At 38.6% G+C, this 19,943-nt stretch overlaps 1 protein-coding gene and 1 pseudogene across 8 annotated transcripts in view; both read left to right on the top strand.

Moving 5' to 3' along the window:
- Positions 1-19,943, top strand: part of UNC13B (unc-13 homolog B) — a 225,981-nt gene that overhangs the window by 7,602 nt on the left and 198,436 nt on the right. The window lies entirely within an intron of this gene.
- LOC309847222 (large ribosomal subunit protein uL22 pseudogene) lies at positions 471-6,510 on the top strand (annotated as a pseudogene). Its single transcript has 2 exons — positions 471-1,007; positions 6,499-6,510. The product of its transcript is annotated as a large ribosomal subunit protein uL22 pseudogene (transcript).

The raw sequence follows: 19,943 nt of genomic DNA on the forward strand, positions 1-19,943 counted from the left end.
GGTTTGAGTAGTTAGTTCCTGTCCTTAAAAGCAGAGTTGCTGCTGTGTTCTTTTCACTTAGCTATGACATTAGGAAGTTGTGCCTTGTCTGAGCCAGGCAGGAATGAAAGAGGAAAGGACCAGTTTCCTCTGCCATGGATAGCTGTTGGCATGAATTGATCTCTTCCTAAAAAGCAGTATATTCTGTAATTTCTTGGTTTGTAAAAGTGGGATTTCTGAAAGTTGTACTGTTTAGGCCAATAAGCTGAGTTTTTACCCTATTTTGTCTGTGCTATGTATTTCAGACTTTGATATGTAAATTTGTTTAAAGTTTGGGCTTTGACTCATTAGTAAATATTTGTTGAGTGCCTTCTCTCTGCCTGTTTATGATACATATCTGTATAGTAGATAAGAGCCCAAAGAATCTAAATGGGTTTTAAAACATCTGCTTTCTTCTTCTTCCTGTAAGCAGCCTGAGATGATCTCTGAAAATGGTTTGCTATTCCCTTGACCCAGAAAATCCTACAAAATCATGCAAATCAGGAGGTTTAAATCTTTGTATTCACTTTAGGTACACAGGTGAAACTGCCCAGGCCATCAAAGATATGCATATCTGAAAAGCCACCAAATACCTGAAGGGTCACTTGACTGAAGCATTGTGTGCCATTCTGTTTCTAGAATTGAGTTGGCAGGTGCGCCCAGGCCAAACAGTACGGCTGGACACGCGGTTGGTGGTTACAAAAAAGTGCTGAATTTTTACTGCACATGCTTAAAAATGCAGAGAGTGATGCTGAACTTAAGGGTTTAGATGTAGATTCTCTGGTCATTGAGCATATCCAGGTGAACAAAGTCCTTAAGATTAGATAACAAACTTATAGAGTTCATGCTTGGGTTAACCCAACCATGAACTCTCCATGCCACACTGAGGTGATTCTTACTGAAAAGATCAGGTTGTTACTAAAGCAGAAGAGGAGGTTGCACAGAAGAAAAAAGATACCCCTGAAGAAATAAAAATTTATGGTCCAGGAGTAAATCGGCATATAAATGCAAATAAAAAGTTAAAACAAAAATGTCCTTTTTTTTTTTTTTTTTAAAGATTTTATTCATTTGTTTGACAGAGAGAGACATCACAAGTAGGCAGAGAGGCAGGCAGAAAGAGAGGGGGAAGCAGGCTCCCTGCTGAACAAAGAGCCCGACACTGCACGCGGGGCTTGATCCCAGGAGCCTGAGATCAAGACCCAAGCCCAAGGCAGAGGCTTAACCCACTGAGCCACCCAGGCTCCCCCTCCTTTCTTAGATAAATCCAGAATTAGGACTATTAGGTGTGAACTAGGATAAGCAAAATAAGTTAAGTTCTTATTGGAGTGGGGAGATACTGCACTATTTTTACTAACATTCAAAGCAAGATTCTTTAAGTTTGGGGAATGTTTTAGACAATCCAAGTCAGGGAAGATTTGCTATTTGTATATCAAACATTTTAAAAAATTGATTTATAGTGTATGTACAGAGAAGTACATAGGTCTTAAGTGAATGGCTCACTGAGGGGCACCTGGGTGGCTCAGTTGTTAAGTATCTGCCTTTGGCTTGCAGGTCATGATTCTGGGTCCTGGGATCCAGCCCCACATCTGGCGCCCTGCTTGGAGGGGAGCCCGATTCTCCCACTCCCACTCCCCTTGCTTGTGTTCCCTCTCTTACTGTCTCTCTCTCTCTGTCAAATAAATAGATAAAAATCTTAAAAAAAAAAGTGTATGCCTCACTGAATTATTACAAAGTGAACATATTCACGTGACCATTACTTTGGTCAAGAAGTAGAACACTGCTAATACCTCAGAAGCCCATCTTAGCATTCCTGTCAGTCAGTATTTCCTCCCACTTTCCCAAAGCTATTTTTACCTGACTTTAATATCAGAGTAGTTTAGCTTGTTTTTTTTTTTAAATAAACTGAAATTTTTTTTTTTTTTTAAAGATTTTATTTGTTTGACAGAGAGTGAACACAAGGGGGAGCAGGAGTGGGAGGGAGTGGGAGAAGCAGGCTCCCTGCCAAGCAGGGAGTCCGATGTGGGGCTCAGTCTCAGGACCCTGGGATCATGACCTGAGCTGAAGGTAGATACCTAATGAATGAGCCACCCAGGTGTCCCTAAACTTAATTTTTTAAAAAAGATTTTATTTTTAAGTAAACTCTATATCCACTGTGGGGCTCAAACTCACAACCCTGAGATCAGTTATTTTTTAAAAGCAGTTTTAGGTTCATAGCAAAACTGAGCATAAAGTTTTGCTTGTTTCTGAACTTTAAAAAAAATCAAAATAGAGGTATACCTGGGTGGCTGGCTCACTAGGTAGAGTATGCCACCTCTTGATCTTAAGGTTGTGAGTTCAAGCCCCATATTGGTTATGGAGATTACGTAAAAATAAAATCCTTAAAAAATTAAAAGATAGAATTGACAAATTAACTTTTAATAAATGGAATTATACAGTATTTCTTTTGGACTGGCTTCTTTTGCCTAATAAGCTTGTCAGATGTTTCCACTTGATGCATAGCTGTAGTTCACTGATTTTTAGTTGCTCTGTAGTATCTCATTATATGAATATACCACAGTTTATTTATCTTTGGATATTTTTTCCCCCATCTTAGTGTTTGTATTTTTGGTCCTACCTTGTGTATATTTCTGTTGTGTATATATATGATGTATTAAAATTTCTGGGTCATAAGTTATGGTTATGTTCAACTGTAGTTGATAACATGAAACAGTTTTCCAAAAATCTACCAATTTACTCTCCTGTAACTGTTTTCCTAATATTCATTTTTTTTTTAAAGATTTTATTTATTTGAGAGAGACAGAGCACAAGGGGGGAGGGGCAAGGACAGAGGGAGAGGGACAAGTAGACTCTCTGCCGAACAGGGAGCCCCAAGCGGGACTCAGTTCCAGGACCCTGAGATCATGACTGAGCCAGACGTTTAACTGACTGAGCTACCCAAATGCCCCTCTAATATTCATTATTTAGAAAAGAATTGAGGGGCGCTTGGGTGGCTCAATCATTGGAGTGGCCAAATCTTGATTTTGGCTCAGATCATGATCTCAGGGTGGTGAGATGAAGTTCCCACAGCAGGCCCTGCTCAGCAGGGAGTCTGCTTAAGAGTCTTTCCCTCTCCCTCTGCCTCTTCTCCTGCTTTTGTGTAAGTGGGCTTGCTCTTTCTCTTTCTCTCAAATAAATATTAAAAAAAAAAAAAAAAAGAATTGAATGGCCCTTAATTCTCAGCATTTGGCCAGGTTATCAAATCATTTCATAGGCATTAGTACATAATTTTTACAAGTTAATCCTTCAGGCTTGATAAAATATATATTTATATATACATATATCTATTTTAATTTTTTTTAATGACCTGAAGAGATGTATTATGCTTGAGATGATTTCTCACATTTAAGACTAAAATTTTTGGCCAACAATTTATTGAAAAAAATGTTGAGTTAATGTTTATAATGTTGGATAAAGACAATAGCCAAGTCCCTGTACTTACTGACATTACATAGTTTTAAGAAGGAATACCATTTTTCTAAAGAGAGAAGTTATTCATTCAAGTGCTTATCAGCTTTGTATATGTCAGGCACCACTGGGCACACTGAGAATATAGAAGTAGGTGAACAAGGTAAATGTGGTCTGTGCCATCACAGAGCTTACAGACATTATTATAGGCCTAATGAAGACCACTCGAAAATATGGGAAGGTGGTGAAGTAAAATAACACAAAGGACAAAACCCCCAAATCACTTAAAATCTCATCCCTCAATATTACTGTTATTTTGTTTGCTTTTTAAACTTACTGTGGAGAATTTAAAATATGTAAAAGTAGGTAGAACAGTGTAATGAACCTACAGGTTCCTGTCACTCAGCTTAAACATTTATCAGTTCTTATTTTTTTTATTTTTAAAGATTTTATTTATTTATTTGACAGAGAGAGATCACAAGTAGGCAGAGAGGCAGGCAGAGAGAGAGTGAGGAGGAAGCAGGCTCCCTGCTGAGCAGAGAGCCGGATGCGGGACTCGATCCCAGGACCCTGAAATCATGACCTGAGCCGAAGGCAGCGGCTTAACCCACTGAGCCACCCAGGCGCCCAGTTCTTATTTTTTTTAATAACTTCATCCAGTCTCCTTCCTTTATCTACTTGAAGCAAATCCATACACCACCCCTTCATCTGTAAATATTTCAGTATGTATCTCTAAATGATAAGGATTTAAAAAATCTCCACAAAACCAGTATCACATTTTAGATAATCCTTAATTCCACCAAATATCCATTGTTTGAATTTGCAGTTTGTTCATAAGTGCTTTATGAACAAACATTAATTTGAGTGTTTGAATCAGGATCACTATAAAGTCTACACATTGCTTTTGGTTGATAGTTTTTTTTTTTTTTTTTAAAGATTTTGTTTTATTTATTTGTCAGAGAGAGAGAGTGCGCCAGCGCGCACACACACGCAGGCAGAGAGGCAGGCAGAGGCAGAGAGAGAAGCAAGTTCCCCCCTGAGCAAGGAGTCCGATAAGGGGCATGATCCCAGATCATGACCTGAGCTGAAGGTAGTGGCTTACCTGATTGAGCCACCCAGGTGTCCCTGATTGATAGTTCTTTTGTGTCTCTTAATCTTTAGGTTTCATCTCCATCTCTCCTATTCTCTTTTTTGTTCTTTTCAACTTCTTTGTCGAAGAAACTGTATCGTTTGTCTTGTCCCCTAGTCTGGATTTTGCTCTTGTATCCCTATGGCAGAGTTTAACATCATCTTGAGTCTTAAACTATATACATTTACAGAAGTCTGGGTGGCTCAGTTATTTTTTAAGCATCTGTCTTGGGCTCAGGTCATGATCCCAGGGTCCTGAGATCAAGCCCTGCATCGGGCTCCTTGCTTAGCCAGGAGCCTGCTTCTCCTTCTCCTTCTGCCACTCTCCCTGCTTGTGCTCACTACCCCCTCCCAACCCCATGATTAAAAAAAAAATCTTTAGGGGTGTCTGGGTGGCTCAGTCGTTAAGCATCTGCCTTCGGCTTAGGTCATGATCCCACGGTCCTGGGATCATGACCCTCATCGGATTCCCTGCTCAGTGGGAAGGCTGCTTCTCCCTCTTCCGCTCCCCCTGCTTGTGTTCCCTCTCTCAATGTGTCTCTGTCAAATAAATAAATAAAATCTTTAAATATATATATATTTCCTATAATGTTGAAGTTAAAATTAGAGACTTGATCTTTCTTTCTGTTAAGGCTACTTCATGAGTAATGTTGGGTTGTTCATCAAAAGACTCAGAATGGTTGTCTGTCTCTTTTTTATTTTTGGTGATGTTGGTGCCTTTTGATGCTTAATGTCTAGTAAATTCATTAGGGGTTGCAAAATGGTGATAATCTAATTTAATAATTCCTTCATTTGTTAGGTAGAATATTTCAGTAAAGAGAAAATTCCCCAAGTATTTTTTAAAGATTTATTTATTTTAGAGTGTGTGACAGGGGGAGGGGTAGAGGAAGAAGGGGAGAGAAAGAGAGAGAAGCAGACTCCCCACTGAGCATGAAGCCTGACTTGGGGCTCAATCCCACAACTCAGAACATGACCTGAGCCTAAATCAAGAGTCGGGCACTCAACTTACTGAGCCACCCAAGTGCCCTTCCTCATATTTACTATTTAGCTACTCAGTGGGTTCTTACAGGAAAGTCAGGATAAATGCTTGGTTCTTTCCTTCTATTTATCGATTCACAAAATAGTGATTTGGTCTCCGCATTCTCTAACAGTAATTAATTAGTTGGTATTGCCTTCAGTACTATTTGAAGTCATAGATTTAAACATATTTCATTCTATGTGGTTGTTCCTGATATACAAATTGTTCATTTTTGCCACTAGGAGCTTCTTACTACTCATATTTTGATGTGTATCCTTTTGAGCACTCCTCCTCATACTGTTTGGCCACTCTCCCCACCACTTTGTTTTGAGCTCAATTTTCACATGCATTTTCTCATGTCAGTAATTTTTTTTTTAAAGATTTTATTTGTTTATTTGACAAAGAGAGAGATAGCCAGAGAGGGAGTGAAAGCAGGGGGGAGGGGGAGAGGGGGAGAGAGAGAAGCAGGCCTCCTGCTGAGCAGGGAGCCCCATGCAGGGCTCGGATCCCAGGACACCCCCCCCAATTATGAACGAACTGAAGGCAGATGCTTAATGACTGAGCCACGCAGGCGCCCCCACATGTCAGTAATTTTTTATTTTTTAATCTAGAAATAATTTCAGACTGCTAGAAAAGTTGCAAAAGTAAAAATAATAATAAGAACAACCACTTGGTGTAAGTTTCAGACAACATTGCTCTCTATTCCCTAAATACTTCATTGTATATTTCCTAAGAATAAAGATGGTCTCTGACATAACCACAGTAATCTTTCAGTAAATTTAGCACAATATTTAGTACAATAATTTTATTTAATCTTCCAGTTATATTCATTTTTGTCAATTGTCCCAGTTGTCAAATGTCCATTGTGACATTTTCCTTTTCCTGTATAGGATCCGGTCTAAGAGTTGGCTTTCCATTTAGTGGTCACATTTCTTCAGCCTCCTTTAATGCAGAACATTTCCATAGCCTTAAAACAATTTTTGTTTTGTAATATTGGCATTTTCTTTTGAAGGATACAGTCCTCTCCTTTTTTAGTAGAATGTTCATCATTTTTGGTTTGTCTGATGGTAAGCCTCTGAATTGGAGTAGTTGATGTTGTGTCCTTCTCAGGGTATCAACATCAGAAAACACACATCATAACTCCTTTGTGAAATAAATTTTGATTTATTTTGGTTAAGTATTGTTTGACTTTTCTCCGGTGTCCTCTCTGTTCCCTGTAACTTATAAGCACCTTGTAGGAGATATTTAAAAGCCATTCAAATATTCTGCATAATAGGAGTGTTATAAGGACTAAATAGAACAGAGTCTGCTGGCTGGCTCAGTCAGTAAAGCATGTGACTCTTGATCTCAGGGTCATGAGTTCAAGCCCCATGTTGGGTGTGGAGCCTACTTAAAAAAAGAAATTAAGGGGCGGGGGTGCTTGGGTAGCTTAGTTGAGCATCTCCTTCCGTTCAGGTCATGATCCCAGAGTCCTGGGATTGAATCCCTGGTCAGGCTCCCTGCTCTCCCTTTGACCCCCTCATGTGCTTTCTCTCTCTTGCTTGCTCTCTAATAAAGGAATAAAATCTCAAAAAAAATAAAATTAAGGACTAATTAGAACAATATCTATCCTAGAGACAGACAGTGTTATGCATATGGGTTTGTTAAATTTGAATCTGCCTGACATCGTGTAAGTACTGCTTTAGTGTATTTATTAATCTGGTGACTGTTAAGCTGGATTAAGTGGGGGAGAAATTAAAGACATTTAAATCATAGCAGTAGTAATTTAGATTGAATGTAAATTAAAATTTCTTGTTGAGATTTGAACCATTGCAGAAAAGCTGTGAAACTCATTTTTCTAGGTCTCTTAAAAATAAGTCCCATTTTCTTCTGTGTACAGTACTTAGGTGTAGCTGGTGTGGATGAGGAAAGTTAGATAAACAGCTTTGCATTTCCTGCTTTGTTAAGATTCTTTGTGATTACTGAGAAATGGAGTAAAAATGTTGGCATATTATAGAATTTTTTGTCCCAATTTAGCAAGGAATCTATTTCATTTTTCTATTTATCTTCAATAAAAATAGAATGTGCATTCTCATGTTGTCTCCAAAAGCAACTACCCACTGAGCATGTGAGAGAGGCCCCTGGCATCAAAGGAAAAAAGTCATGAGGGCTCCTTTTTTGTGTTAGTGAACCCCAGAGTAATAAAAAAAAATGTGGTCAAGATATAACAGGAACAAGTTTGTGTTATTGTGTATGGATACAAACTCTTTTCTCCTGAAAAAATGTTATAAATTAGGAAAGGCAATTCTGAGCCTTTAGGAAATACAGATTTCTGTGAAAGGCCTGTTTTGTTTTCTATTACTGCTTTTGTGGGTTCTGTTTCTGTGCAGTAGGTACTTACTTGGACTGGAGAACACATAGGCCTTTGGATTGTGTTTGGCTGTTAATTTTCTCTTGGAACTGTTTGGTTTATTATATTTTTTACTTTATTAATTTTTAAAAAAATTTTAGTTAGAGCTCTAGTGGAGGGGAGGGGCAGAGGGAAAAAATCTCAAATAGATTCCATCCTGCCCCAGGTGGGGCCCCCAGTGGGGTCCTGGGTGGGGTGGTCCCCTGGTGGGGTGGGGTGGTCCCCAGGTCGGGTAGGTCAGGGGCATGGTGGCCAGGTAGGGGCTGGGGCAGGGCAGGGGTTTGGGGGGGTGGGGGGGCAGAGAGGGTCAGGGCGTGGGACTGGGCCCCATAAGGGGTGGGGTGGGATAGGGTGGAGGTCGATTTCACCATCCAGAAGATCACAACCTGAGCCAGATGGATAACCTGCTGAGCCACCCAGGCATCCTGGCTTTATTAATTTTTACAGCGTTTTATTGTGAGTGATGTTGAGAAGAAAGGCTAGAGGACAGTGAATGAGGAAGATCTGCCTAGAAGCTGAGGGACTAGTAGTTGAACAATGGGAAGGTAGTTGCTTTTATATGTGATTAAAGGGGAGATAAAAATGATTTAATCAAAGGGCTAGTCACTTAAATGATTTCTATTATGATTCAGATCTATAGGGCTTTCATTTACAGAAAGATAAAGGAAATCTGCTAAGGAGAAGGGGGTAAGTGATACAGATATAGATGTCTATGTCTACCTCTTTTCAGTCATCCACACCCATGATCACATCATAAAGCATGTCACTCCTTGGAATGGCATTCTGCTTTTGGAATCTTAAATTTCATTACCTATCTGATTGTATTCTCCCATCTGTCTTTCTAGTTTTTAGTCTCACTGTGTTTTTCTGCTGTAATATAAGGTAGATATTAAAAAGCTTTGGTTTTTAGGCAGACCTGAGTTGGTGAATATACATCCCTACCACTTGTGAGTTGTGTGCCCTTACATATGTTAATCTCATTGAATATTAATGTCTAGATCTTTAATATTCATATATCAGTTCTGAAAGTGTAAGTTCCTATTCTTTTTTCTTTGCTTGTGTTTCACTAAGCTTAGGCCCGACATGGGGCTCAAACTCATGATCCTGAGATCAAGAGCTGCATGCTCTGCTGACTGAAGCAGCCAGGTGCTCCTTAAGTCCCGGTTTTTTGTTCTTTTTTTAAAGATTTTATTTATTTATTTGACAGAGAGAGATTACAAGTAGGCAGAGAGGCAGGCAGAGAGACAGGGAAGAAAGCAGGCCCCCTGCTGAGCAGGGAGCCTGATGTGGGACTCGATCCCAGGACCCTGAGATCATGACCTGAGCGGAAGGCAGTGGCTTAACCCACTGAGCCACCCAGGCGCCCCTTAAGTCCCTGTTTTTAATGGAGTTTCATTCTATTAATGGAAGATACAGAAATAAAATAAATGAATAATTAACTCTGGGATAACGATACCTGTAGTGACAAAAGTAAGATAAGGGACCAAGAGTGATTTGAGTAGAAGAATTATTTGAAATAGGATTGTCCAGGAAGGCCTCACTAGGGTGGTGGCATATGGGCTGAGACCTGAATGATGGAAGGAATCATCAGTCAGAGATCTGAGGTAAGGTTTTTTTTTTTTTTTTTAAGATTTTATTTATTTATTTGACAGACAGAGATCACAAGTAGGCAGAGAGGCAGGCAGAGAGAGAGGAGGAAGCAGGCTCCTTGCTAAGCAGAGAGCCCGATGCGGGGCTCAATTCCAGGACCCTGGGATCTTGACCCGAGCCGAAGGCAGACGCTTCAACCCACTGAGCCACCCAGGCGCCCCTGAGGTAAGTTTTTTAAGCAAAGGGAGTTGGAAGCAAATATTTTGAGGGGAAGGAAAAAAAGAAGGAATTATTGGAAGTTAGGGTGACAGGTAGGCTGGACTAAATCATACATGGTCCTGTAGTTTGTACTAAAGAGTTTGATTTATTTTTTATTTTAAAATTTTTTAAAAGATTTTTTTTTTTTTAATTTGACAGACAGATCACAAATAGGCAGAGAGGCAGGCAGAGAGAGAGAGAGAAGAGGAAGCAGGCTCCGTGCCGAGCAGAGAGCCTGACGTGGGGCTCAATCCCAGGACCCTGGAATCATGGCTCGAGCTGACCCTCTGAGCCACCCAGTCGCCCTGAGTTTGTGTTTTTTTTTTTTTTTTTTTTTTAAGATTTTTAAGATTTTTAAGAGAGAGAGCACAAGTCATGGTGGGAGAGGGAGAAGCAGTCTCCTCACTGATCGAGGAGCCAGATGAGGGGGCTCCATCCCAGGACCCCGGGATCATGACCTGAGCCAAAGGCAGATGCTAAACCTACTAAACTACCCAGGTGCCCCAGAAGTTTGATGTTATTATAAACTGCATTAGACCTAATTCAGTGGCCTTTAGCAAGATCAGTGCTTTGATTTGTGTTTTACAAATGGCAAGTTTGTGGTGAATAAACTGGGGTCGGAAGCAACACTGGAAGCAGGGGCCCACTTGGAGCATCCAGGTAAGAGATAGATGGTGACTTGGACTAGGGTGGTAGTACTAGAGATGGTGAAAATATTAGCAAAGTGTTGCTGAGATAATTGTTGTGACAATGATTAGCACTATCCCAGGCCTAGAATGAGTACTTATTTTACTATAAAAATAGTATTCGTGGTTCTCATTCAGCTTTATGCCATCTATTCATCTAAGTCATGAAGCTGGAAGTCATCCTAGATTTCTCAAGGAAGAAGATACAGAGGAGAAAAGAGTTGTTAGGTTCAGTTTAGTTTATGATGTCTATAGAGTAAATTACGTTTAAGATATGTTGAGATAAAAGTATCAGTAATCTCCTTGCAAGATGACCCTTGAAAATAGTACCTGAAAATGTATATAGCTTGAGAAGTCTTGTTAGATATAAATACTTTGGAGTTATAGGTATTTGGTAGTATAAAGCCATTTGCTTGAATAAAATTGCCTGTCTGTATAGAGGATAAAAGAGGAGAAAAATAAGCTAATGCTTTAGCTAAAGCAATGGGCAGAAGGAGTCGATAACTAGTCAGAACTGCAGGAAAATTGAGAATGCTGTGTCAGTACCTGAAGCTTGGAGTAGAGGGAATTTCAAGAAAGAAATGATTGGATGAAAAAGATGAATGAGACTGGTTGAGGATGAACAAACCAAGGTCACTGGATTTGAAAACTAGAGCAGTTTCATTAGAGTAGTAGGAGAGTAGGCATCATATTACAGTGATTCCAGGAGTATTTGGGAAACCAAGTGGAATTAGCAAGTATAGGCTACTCATTCAGAAGAATTACAATAAAGAGAAGGGTTGAGTGCCTCTTAACAGAGAGGATACTTGGATGTTTGGAGGCCAAAGGGGAAGGTCAGGATAAAGGGGTAAAGGAAAGATGATGAATGATTTCCCTGTAAGTGGGATGCAAGATTATCAGCTGAAAATGAAATGTTATTCTCTGGTCAATGTACCTCATTGAGTTGAGAATTAAATTCTAAATGAGAGCATATGTGGGAAAGTCCTTTGTAAGTTATAATAACTTTTACTTTTGGATAGTCCAATTTTTTCTCCATAGAGGCTTAAGTATTTTGAAATTTAAAAACAAAGAGGATGGGGCGCCTGGGTGGCTCAGTGGGTTAAGCCGCTGCCTTAGGCTCAGGTCATGATCCCAGGGTCCTGGGATTGAGTCCCGCATCGGGCTCTCTGCTCAGCAGGGAGCCTGCTTCCCTCTCTCTCTCTGCCTGCCTCTCTGCCTACATTTCTGTCAAATAAATAAAATCTTTAAAAACAAAACAAAACAAAACAAAAAAACAAAAAAACAAAGAGGATGTGATCAGTTCTATAAACATTTATTGAACACTTAACTATGGGTGAGGCATTGAACTAGTCACCCTGAGTATATAAAAGTGAGTAAGAAATGGGCTTTAAGAAACAGCCAAGATGGGGAGATAGTCATGTATACAACTAAATATGTTGCAGGATACATTTTGGTAATTTCTAAAACAGAGGTACAAAATAAAATGGAGTGTAGAAATGAAGTGATTGATTCCACGTGAGAGACAGGAAAGGCCTTACTTAGCTGGGGGAGGAAGGAGGTAAAAGTGGAGTCAGGCATTTCATTGTGGTGTCATTAATTGGAATATGAAACAAAGATCAACAGTTTTGGGGGAGATGATTTTGGTTTGGACAAGTTAAATTTGAGGGGCTTGCAGTCCATGTTTTACAGTAGGAAATATGACTAGGTAGATCATGGTTAGAGGTGTGTAGATTCTTTGTGGATCTGTTGGGTGGAGGAATGGTGTCAGGGTGAAAATTTACTTATATATACTATGTTTCACTGACTGTAAGAAGCCAGAGAGTGTAAGACACACCATTATTTTATGTACCATTAAGAAAGAGATACTATTGATTGAACCACAACACATCTTTGACTTTTTTTTTGCTTTAATTTTTTTTTTTTTTTAGTTGAAGTGTAGTTGCTGCACAATGATATATTAGTTTCAGGTATACAGCATAGTGATTCAACAAATGTATATATTCTGTGATTATCACAAGTGTAGCTACCATCTGTCACCATGCACTGCTATTACAATACCATTGACTATATTCCCTATATTATGCCTTTCATCCTTGTGACTTATTCATTCTATGACTGAAAGCCTATACTTCCCACTTTCCTTCATCTCCTTCACCCATTTTGCCCATCCTACCTCCTTCCCTCCCCACCAGTTTATTCTCTGTACTTAAGAGTCTGTTTATTTTCTCTTGTTGTTTGTAATTTTTTTTAAAGATTCCACATATACCTGAAATCATATGGTTTCTGTCTTTCTCTTAGTTATTTCACTTAGCCTAATACCCTCAGGTCCATATATCTTGTCACAAATAGCAAAGTCTTACTCTTTTTTTATGGCCAAGTAATAGTCCATTGTATATATATACACACCACATCTTCTTTATCCATTTATCTATTCATGGACATTTGGGTTGCTTCTGTATCTTGGCTATTGTAAATAATGCTTCAGTAAACATGGGAATGCATTTATCTTTTTTTCTTTTTTTAAAAGATTTTATTTATTTATTTGACAAGACAGAGATCACAAGTAGGCAGAGAGGCAGGCAGAGAGAGAGAGAGGAGGAAGCAGGCTCCCGGCTGAGCAGAGAGCCCGATGCGGGGCTCGATCCCAGGACCCTGAGATCATGACCTGAGCCGAAGGCAGCGGCTTAACCCACTGAGCCACCCAGGCGCCCCTATCTTTTTTTTTTTTTTTAAAGATTTTATTTATTCATTTGACACAGAGAGGGGGGAAGCAGGCTCCCGCTGAGCAGAGAGCCCGATGCACGGGGCTCGATCCCAGGACCCTGAGATCTTGACCCAAGCCAAAGGCAGAGGCTTAACCCACTGAGCCACCCAGGAGCCCCACATATATCTTTTTGAATTAGAGTTTTTGTTTTCTTTGTGTAAATACCCAGTAGCAGAATTACTGGGTCATATGGTATTTCTATTTTTAATTTTTGTGGAACTTCCATATTGTTCTCCACAATGATTGTACCAATTTACATTTCCATCAGCAGTGCAGAAGGGTTCCTTCTTCACATCCTCTTCAACACTTGTTATTTCTTCTCTTCACAGTAGCCATTCTGACTGGTTTGATGTGATATCGCATCATTTTTTACTTTCATTTTTTTGGTGATTAGTTGAGCATCTTTTATGTGTTGGTCATCTGTGTGTCATCTTTGGGGGGGGGGAACCTACATAATTGATTTTAAGACACGTTTTGATTTCAGTTGTTAAATGAGAAAATGTCCCACTGTCTTAGAATCAGTGACATACTGAAGCTAACATTTATTGAGCCTTTTTCTCTTTGCCAAGCTGCTTGCCAGAAAGTAGGTAAACATTAACAATTTAATTCTGGGGGTGCCTGGATGGCTTCGTGGTCAAGCATCTGCCTTTGGCTCAGGTCCTGATCCCAGGGTCCTGGGATTGAGCCCCTCGACAGGCTCCCTGCTCAGAGTGAGGTCTGTTTCCTCCTTTCCCACTCCCCGGGTTGTGTTCTCTCTGTGTGTGTGTGTGTGTGTCTCTCTCTGTCAAATAAGTAAATAAAAATCTCAAAAAAATAATAATTTAATTCTAATAATCTTGTTTATCTTTACTTTCTTTTTATAGATGAGGGCACTGGACTCACAGAAGTTACTATGTTAACATCCTGTAAAGCTGAATTTAGATCTTTTTAGCCTTAGTATATGCTGAAATTAATAATACAGGATAATGCTTTGGAACATGAAAAAATCTATATAAATAATGGTTAGGGGAGAATAGCTTGGTGCACTCTTGCCTCTGAATCAGTGTCACTATAGCTGTGGTTTCTGTTTGCCTAGGATGTATTCGGGGCAGTATAATAACATGTGTTTTATAGATTGGAGAGTTCATTATGGCTCTGATGTAATAGTGTTTACAATTTATATTCCTTTTATTCTTGGGACGATATGTGGTATAATGGAAAATCCAGGATTTTGGATTCAGGAGAACCCTGTTTGAGTCTCACTGGGTAATGACTAAAATGTTATCTATTAGTCTTTTAACTTCATTTAGAATCATATGTCAAATGGAAGAGATAATACACATATCAGTTTTACTGGATTGGAGTGAGGGTCAGATTGACAGATAAAAAAATACTATGAAGTTTTAAAAAAGACTCAGATAGTACAGACCGGTGGGTATAATTATTCTGAAAAGTTTAGGAGCTGGAAATATTCATAAAGCCTGACCTAAGGGGCACATGGGTGGCTCAGTCATTTAAACTACTGACTCTTGGTTTTGGCTTAGGTCATGATCTCGGGGTTGTGGGATTGAGCCCCCATGGGGTTCCATGCTCAGTGTGGAGTCTGGCTGAGGTCCCCCCCTCCCCCGCCCCACCGACCCCCGCTCCTCCCCTGGGTCCTATGTACGTGCTCTTTCTTTCTCTCTAAAATAAAATCTTTTTTTTTTTTTTTAAAGATTTTATTTATTTATTTGACAGATCGAGTTCACAAGTAGGCAGAGAGGCAGGCAGAGAGAGAGAGAGAGAGGAGGAAGCAGGCTCCCCGCTGAGCAGAGAGCCTGATGTGAGGCTCGATCCCAGGACTCAGATCATGACCCGAGCCAAAGGCAGAGAGGCTTTAACCCACTGAGCCACCCAGGTGCCCCTCCAAAATAAAGTCTTAAAAAAAAAAATTAAAGCCTGATCTAAGATATAAGAACTAGTTGGGAATTAATTGGGCTCTCACTGAAATACAGCAGCCTTTCATGTAAAATGAGAAAGGTAATCGTTATATTGGAACATTCTATACCAAGACAACTCAGGTTAAAACTGTAGACTTTCGGGGTGCCTGGGTGGCTCAGTGGTTAAGCCGCTGCCTTCGGCTCAGGTCATGATCTTAGGGTCCTGGGATCGAGCCCCGTATTGGGCTCTCTGCTCAGCAGGGAGCCTGCTTCCTCCTCTCTCTCTGCCTGCCTCTCTGCCTGCTTGTGATCTCTCTCTGTCAAATAAATAAATAAAATCTTAAAAACAACAACAACAACTGTAGACTTTCCTACTTGTTTAGGTCTGGCAAGGTGCTGGTTTGCTGACCTTAGGCAAATGATACTGGTTTTGAATATACCTAATTTTTGAAGGTTTTATTTATTTATTTCACCGAGAGAGGTCACAAGCAGGCAGAGAGGCAGCAGAGAGAGAGTTCTAGGGGAAGCAGGCTCCCCGCTGAGCAGATAGCCCCATTCTGGCCTCAATCCCAGACCCTGAGATATGACCTGAGCTGAAGGCAGAGGCTTAATTAACCCACTGAGCCACCCAGATGCTCTTGAATATACCTAGTTAAGAGAACTTTCATATTGGTATATGCATTCTATCTATCTATCTGTTTATCTTTGAGAGTTTTTGTTGCTGCCAATCCAATAGTTTATTCAAGAGACTAAGTACTCTCTTTCAAGTTAGCTCCATATGCCTGATTTCAGCTGAAGCATAAAGCTGCCTTAGGGAATACATATTAAGACTTTATTGTATACATCATATTGTGTTCCTTACAAAGATAAAAACAGATGTGGTTCATCCTCCAACTAGTTTGCACTCTAACAGAGAAGACAAATATGAGAGAATATGCCTGACACCGAACAGAATATAAGTAACGTTATAGAGGAACAACTGAAATAGAATAGATTTCATCTGGGGAATGATAAGGGAATGCTCTTTGGTGACCATTATTTTTTCTCATATGGGTGATATATGTGCACTTCAGAAATTTTGGGAAATAAATCATCAAGAGAAAAATAAAAATAATTCCACTGGTCTTTTGTGTAGGGCATGTGTATATACGAACTTTTTTCTTTTACATAAAATTGCATCCTACTTTTGTAAAATTTACCCTGATTTCTTTTTGGATAATTTCTTTTTGGATGGGATATTATCATATAGATTAGAATTTGATAATTCTTCTCCTTTACTTCTGTCTCTGATGAGGCTCCTCTCTTTGGAAATTGGAAAGGATTTTTAGAATCTAGTAAGCTAAAACTCTAGGAAGCTAAGATGTTCCAGTGTGATGAATTATTGAAGTCATGATAGCACTTTTTAAGCTATTTGAGAAAGTATATGAAAAATAAAATAGAACAAGGGCATGTATTAATTGCTGTATTAATCTAATTTTCTCACCATTTAGTGATCACTGTAATGAAATAAACCACAATAAGTCACTGAAATGAAATGAGGTAACAATATTTGATATTAGAGGATGGTGCCAAACAAGTCTTTGCGGTGTCAGTATCTGTTGCTCTGGTTGGAATGATCCAGCCATTTCTAGCCGTACTGCAGTCTAGAGGTCTAGAGTTAGTACTGTAGTCTAGAGTCAGAGTGATAACAGGTATTTCTTGCTATGATCTGTGAATGCTATTTTATAATGTCCAGAAAACTTGCTTTCCTATATTTCTTGAGATCTAAGTCTATATATGCTTTGTTGCAACTAGAGAAGGGAGGTAAGCTACTAAAAATCACTAAAAAGAAAAAAAAATCCTTGTCAAGGGGTGCCTGGCTGGCTCTCTCTGCCTCTGTCTGCCACTCTGCCTGCTTGTGCTTTCTCTGACGAATAAATAAATAAAATCTTAAAAAAAAAATAAAAACTTTAAAAAATTCTTGTCAATAAATTTCTGGTTGGATTTCTAATTATATCTCAAGGACAAAGTCCCAGAAGTTGAGATTATTAAACCTCAATGAATGAGTATTTTTTTTTTAAGATTTTATTTATTTATTTGATAGAGAGACAGAGACATGGAGAGAGGGAATAGGAGCAGAGGGAGTGGGAGAGGGAGAAGAAGCACGTTTCCCGCTGAGCAGGGAGCTTGATGCAGGGCTCAATCCCAGAACCCTGGGATCATGGCCTGAGCCAAACCAGACGCTTAATGACTGAGCCACGCAGGCACCCCAAATGAGTGTTTTTTAAGGATCTTTTACAATTTGTCAAACTACTCTGTAGAAAAGGATTTTGTTTTACATAATACCTCATACCAATTTATATTTTCATGAGTTGTGTGTAAGAGTGCTCATCTCCTTAAACCCTCACCAGCATCCAGTTTTCTGTCTCTATTACTGATACTTAATTTTTTTTACTGTAAATTTCATGAATTTTTCTAAGTGTATTTTGTACATGTATGAAGTTTCATTTTCATGTTAGTAGAAATTCATTTATCTTTTTTGTGAATCATCTATTCGTGTTTTTTGCCTGTTTTTTATATTAGTGTTTAATATTGATTTGTAAGCGGTCTTTATATATTATCATTAATTATTAATATTTTGATCTGTTAATGATTAATCAGTATGTTAATGACATATTTGTATATAGTACTTGTAAATAACATATACATTTTATAGTTTGCCTTTGAATTTTATTTATAATATTTATACAGCATCAACATTTCAAGGTATTAATCCAACCTAAACATAAAAAATAAAGCCACACAGACCTGTACCCCTGGGGCTAATAATTCATTATATGTTTATAAAAAAATAAAAAATTAAATAAAAAAAAAATAAAGCCACACAGAGACACACACAGATGTGTGCATTCCTCTCCACCCTGTGTGTGTGACTTGAGTTCTAGCTTGTAGCTAGTTTTAGTATCTTTTTTTAAAGATTTTATTTATTTATTTGACAGAAAGAGATCACAAGCAGACAGAGAGGCAGACAGAGGAGGTAGGGGTAGAAGGCTCCCTGCTGAGCAGAGAGCCCGACATGGGGCTTGATCCCACTACCCTGAGATCATGACCTGGGCTGAAGGCAAAGGCTTAACCCACTGAGCCACCCAGGTGCCCCTCTTTTTTTTTTTTTTTAAAGTTTATTTATTTGTCAGAGAGTGGAAGAGCCTAGAGAGCTGAAGGCAGAGTAGGCAGAGAGGGAGAAGCAGGCTCCCTACTGGGCAAGGAACCTGATGTGGGACTTGATCCCAGGACTCTGGGATCAGGACCTGAGCTGAAGGCAGACACTTAACTGACTGAGCCACCCAGGTGTCACTAGTTTAGTATCTTAAAGGACCTGGGAACCTTTTACAGGATAAGTAATGTTCAATAAACATATGATTTGTTTTAATATATGTATGTATCAACAATTATCCTGTGGGCTTCTCTGTAGGATAGTTACTGGATTTTAATAAGGGCCTACTGGATTTTAATAAAGACCAAGAAATAGTTAGGAGTTATGAGCAAGATAAGGTATATTATTATAATGGTTTTAGTTATTAAAGTTATAACATTAAGCTAAGTGAATTAAATAATGTCCTGATTTTTCTTTATACTCCAGGATAGCTTGTAAGACAGTTGCCTAATGAAGGAATTAGGTGGCTAAATGGCTAGACTAACCTTGTGCAGTCCATGTATAACTAAGCTTGAATTATTTCTGGTAAGTAGTTACCATAGAAATCTGATTGTATATTAATATAAACTCTATTCCATCTAAGGTTTATTTATTTAGAAAACATTTAAAAAAGGTATATTTGAGCACTTGTATGTGCTCAGTTATAACCTAGACTGTGTTTACTTTAGAATTAGTCATCGGCTTTGTTAGTTGAAGTTTGACGTAAGTACTTGTTTTTCTTTTGGTTTGAGAAGACGCTTATAGGTAGTAAATCTTGTTGATTCTTGCAGAAACTTTTTTCAAGGACTGAGTAGCATATTTATGTATTCTATAATAATATTCTATTTAAGTTATGATAAATAGCTATGAAGTCAAGTAGAGGCTTTGCAGTGATATTTTCAAGAAATGTGTATGAATGAAATCATAGGTATATTACTTATTTGCAACTTTGATTTTTTTATTACTCTATACCACCATATTTTTACAGAATTTATTTGTCTTTGTCTTGGTTTACGTGGGCATAAATTAAAGAGTTGGCTGTTTATTTGGTGTGATTTTGGCATTAATGTTGCAGGGAGAAAGCTGCATACCACAAGTATAGGCTTTTGAATCTGGATTTGAGTTTCAAATATCACTGTTTTAAGTCTGAGACCTTGGACAAGTTACTTAACATTTCTGTTTTAGTTAATCTGTAAAGTGGAAATTTTACACTCTATAGCAGTATTTTTTTGAACTGTAGGCCTGATTCATTAGTTCTGAAATAAGTTTAGCAGGTGAAAGGAGAAAAAGATACATAAACAAAGAGTTGCATTTAATAAGGGAAAATGCTATTTTGTGAGACTTTTGTTTCATAATATATACATGTATATAATACATATGTGGGTAAGCATATGGGAACTTTGTTGCATTGTAAGATATATTTCTTACCATAAACATTTAAAAAATATTTTCCTATATGGTCATTAGGATTAAGTGCCTAACATAGATAGATAGACACTGAGAGAAAGATGGAGAAATCGTATTGGAGATTTTGGCTTTCTTGTATTTTGTTGTGTTTATACAGATTTGGTCTTTGTT

The sequence above is a fragment of the Mustela nivalis genome (genome assembly GCF_964662115.1).
Source record: "Mustela nivalis genome assembly, chromosome: 13".
NCBI classification, from domain to species: domain Eukaryota; kingdom Metazoa; phylum Chordata; class Mammalia; order Carnivora; family Mustelidae; genus Mustela; species Mustela nivalis.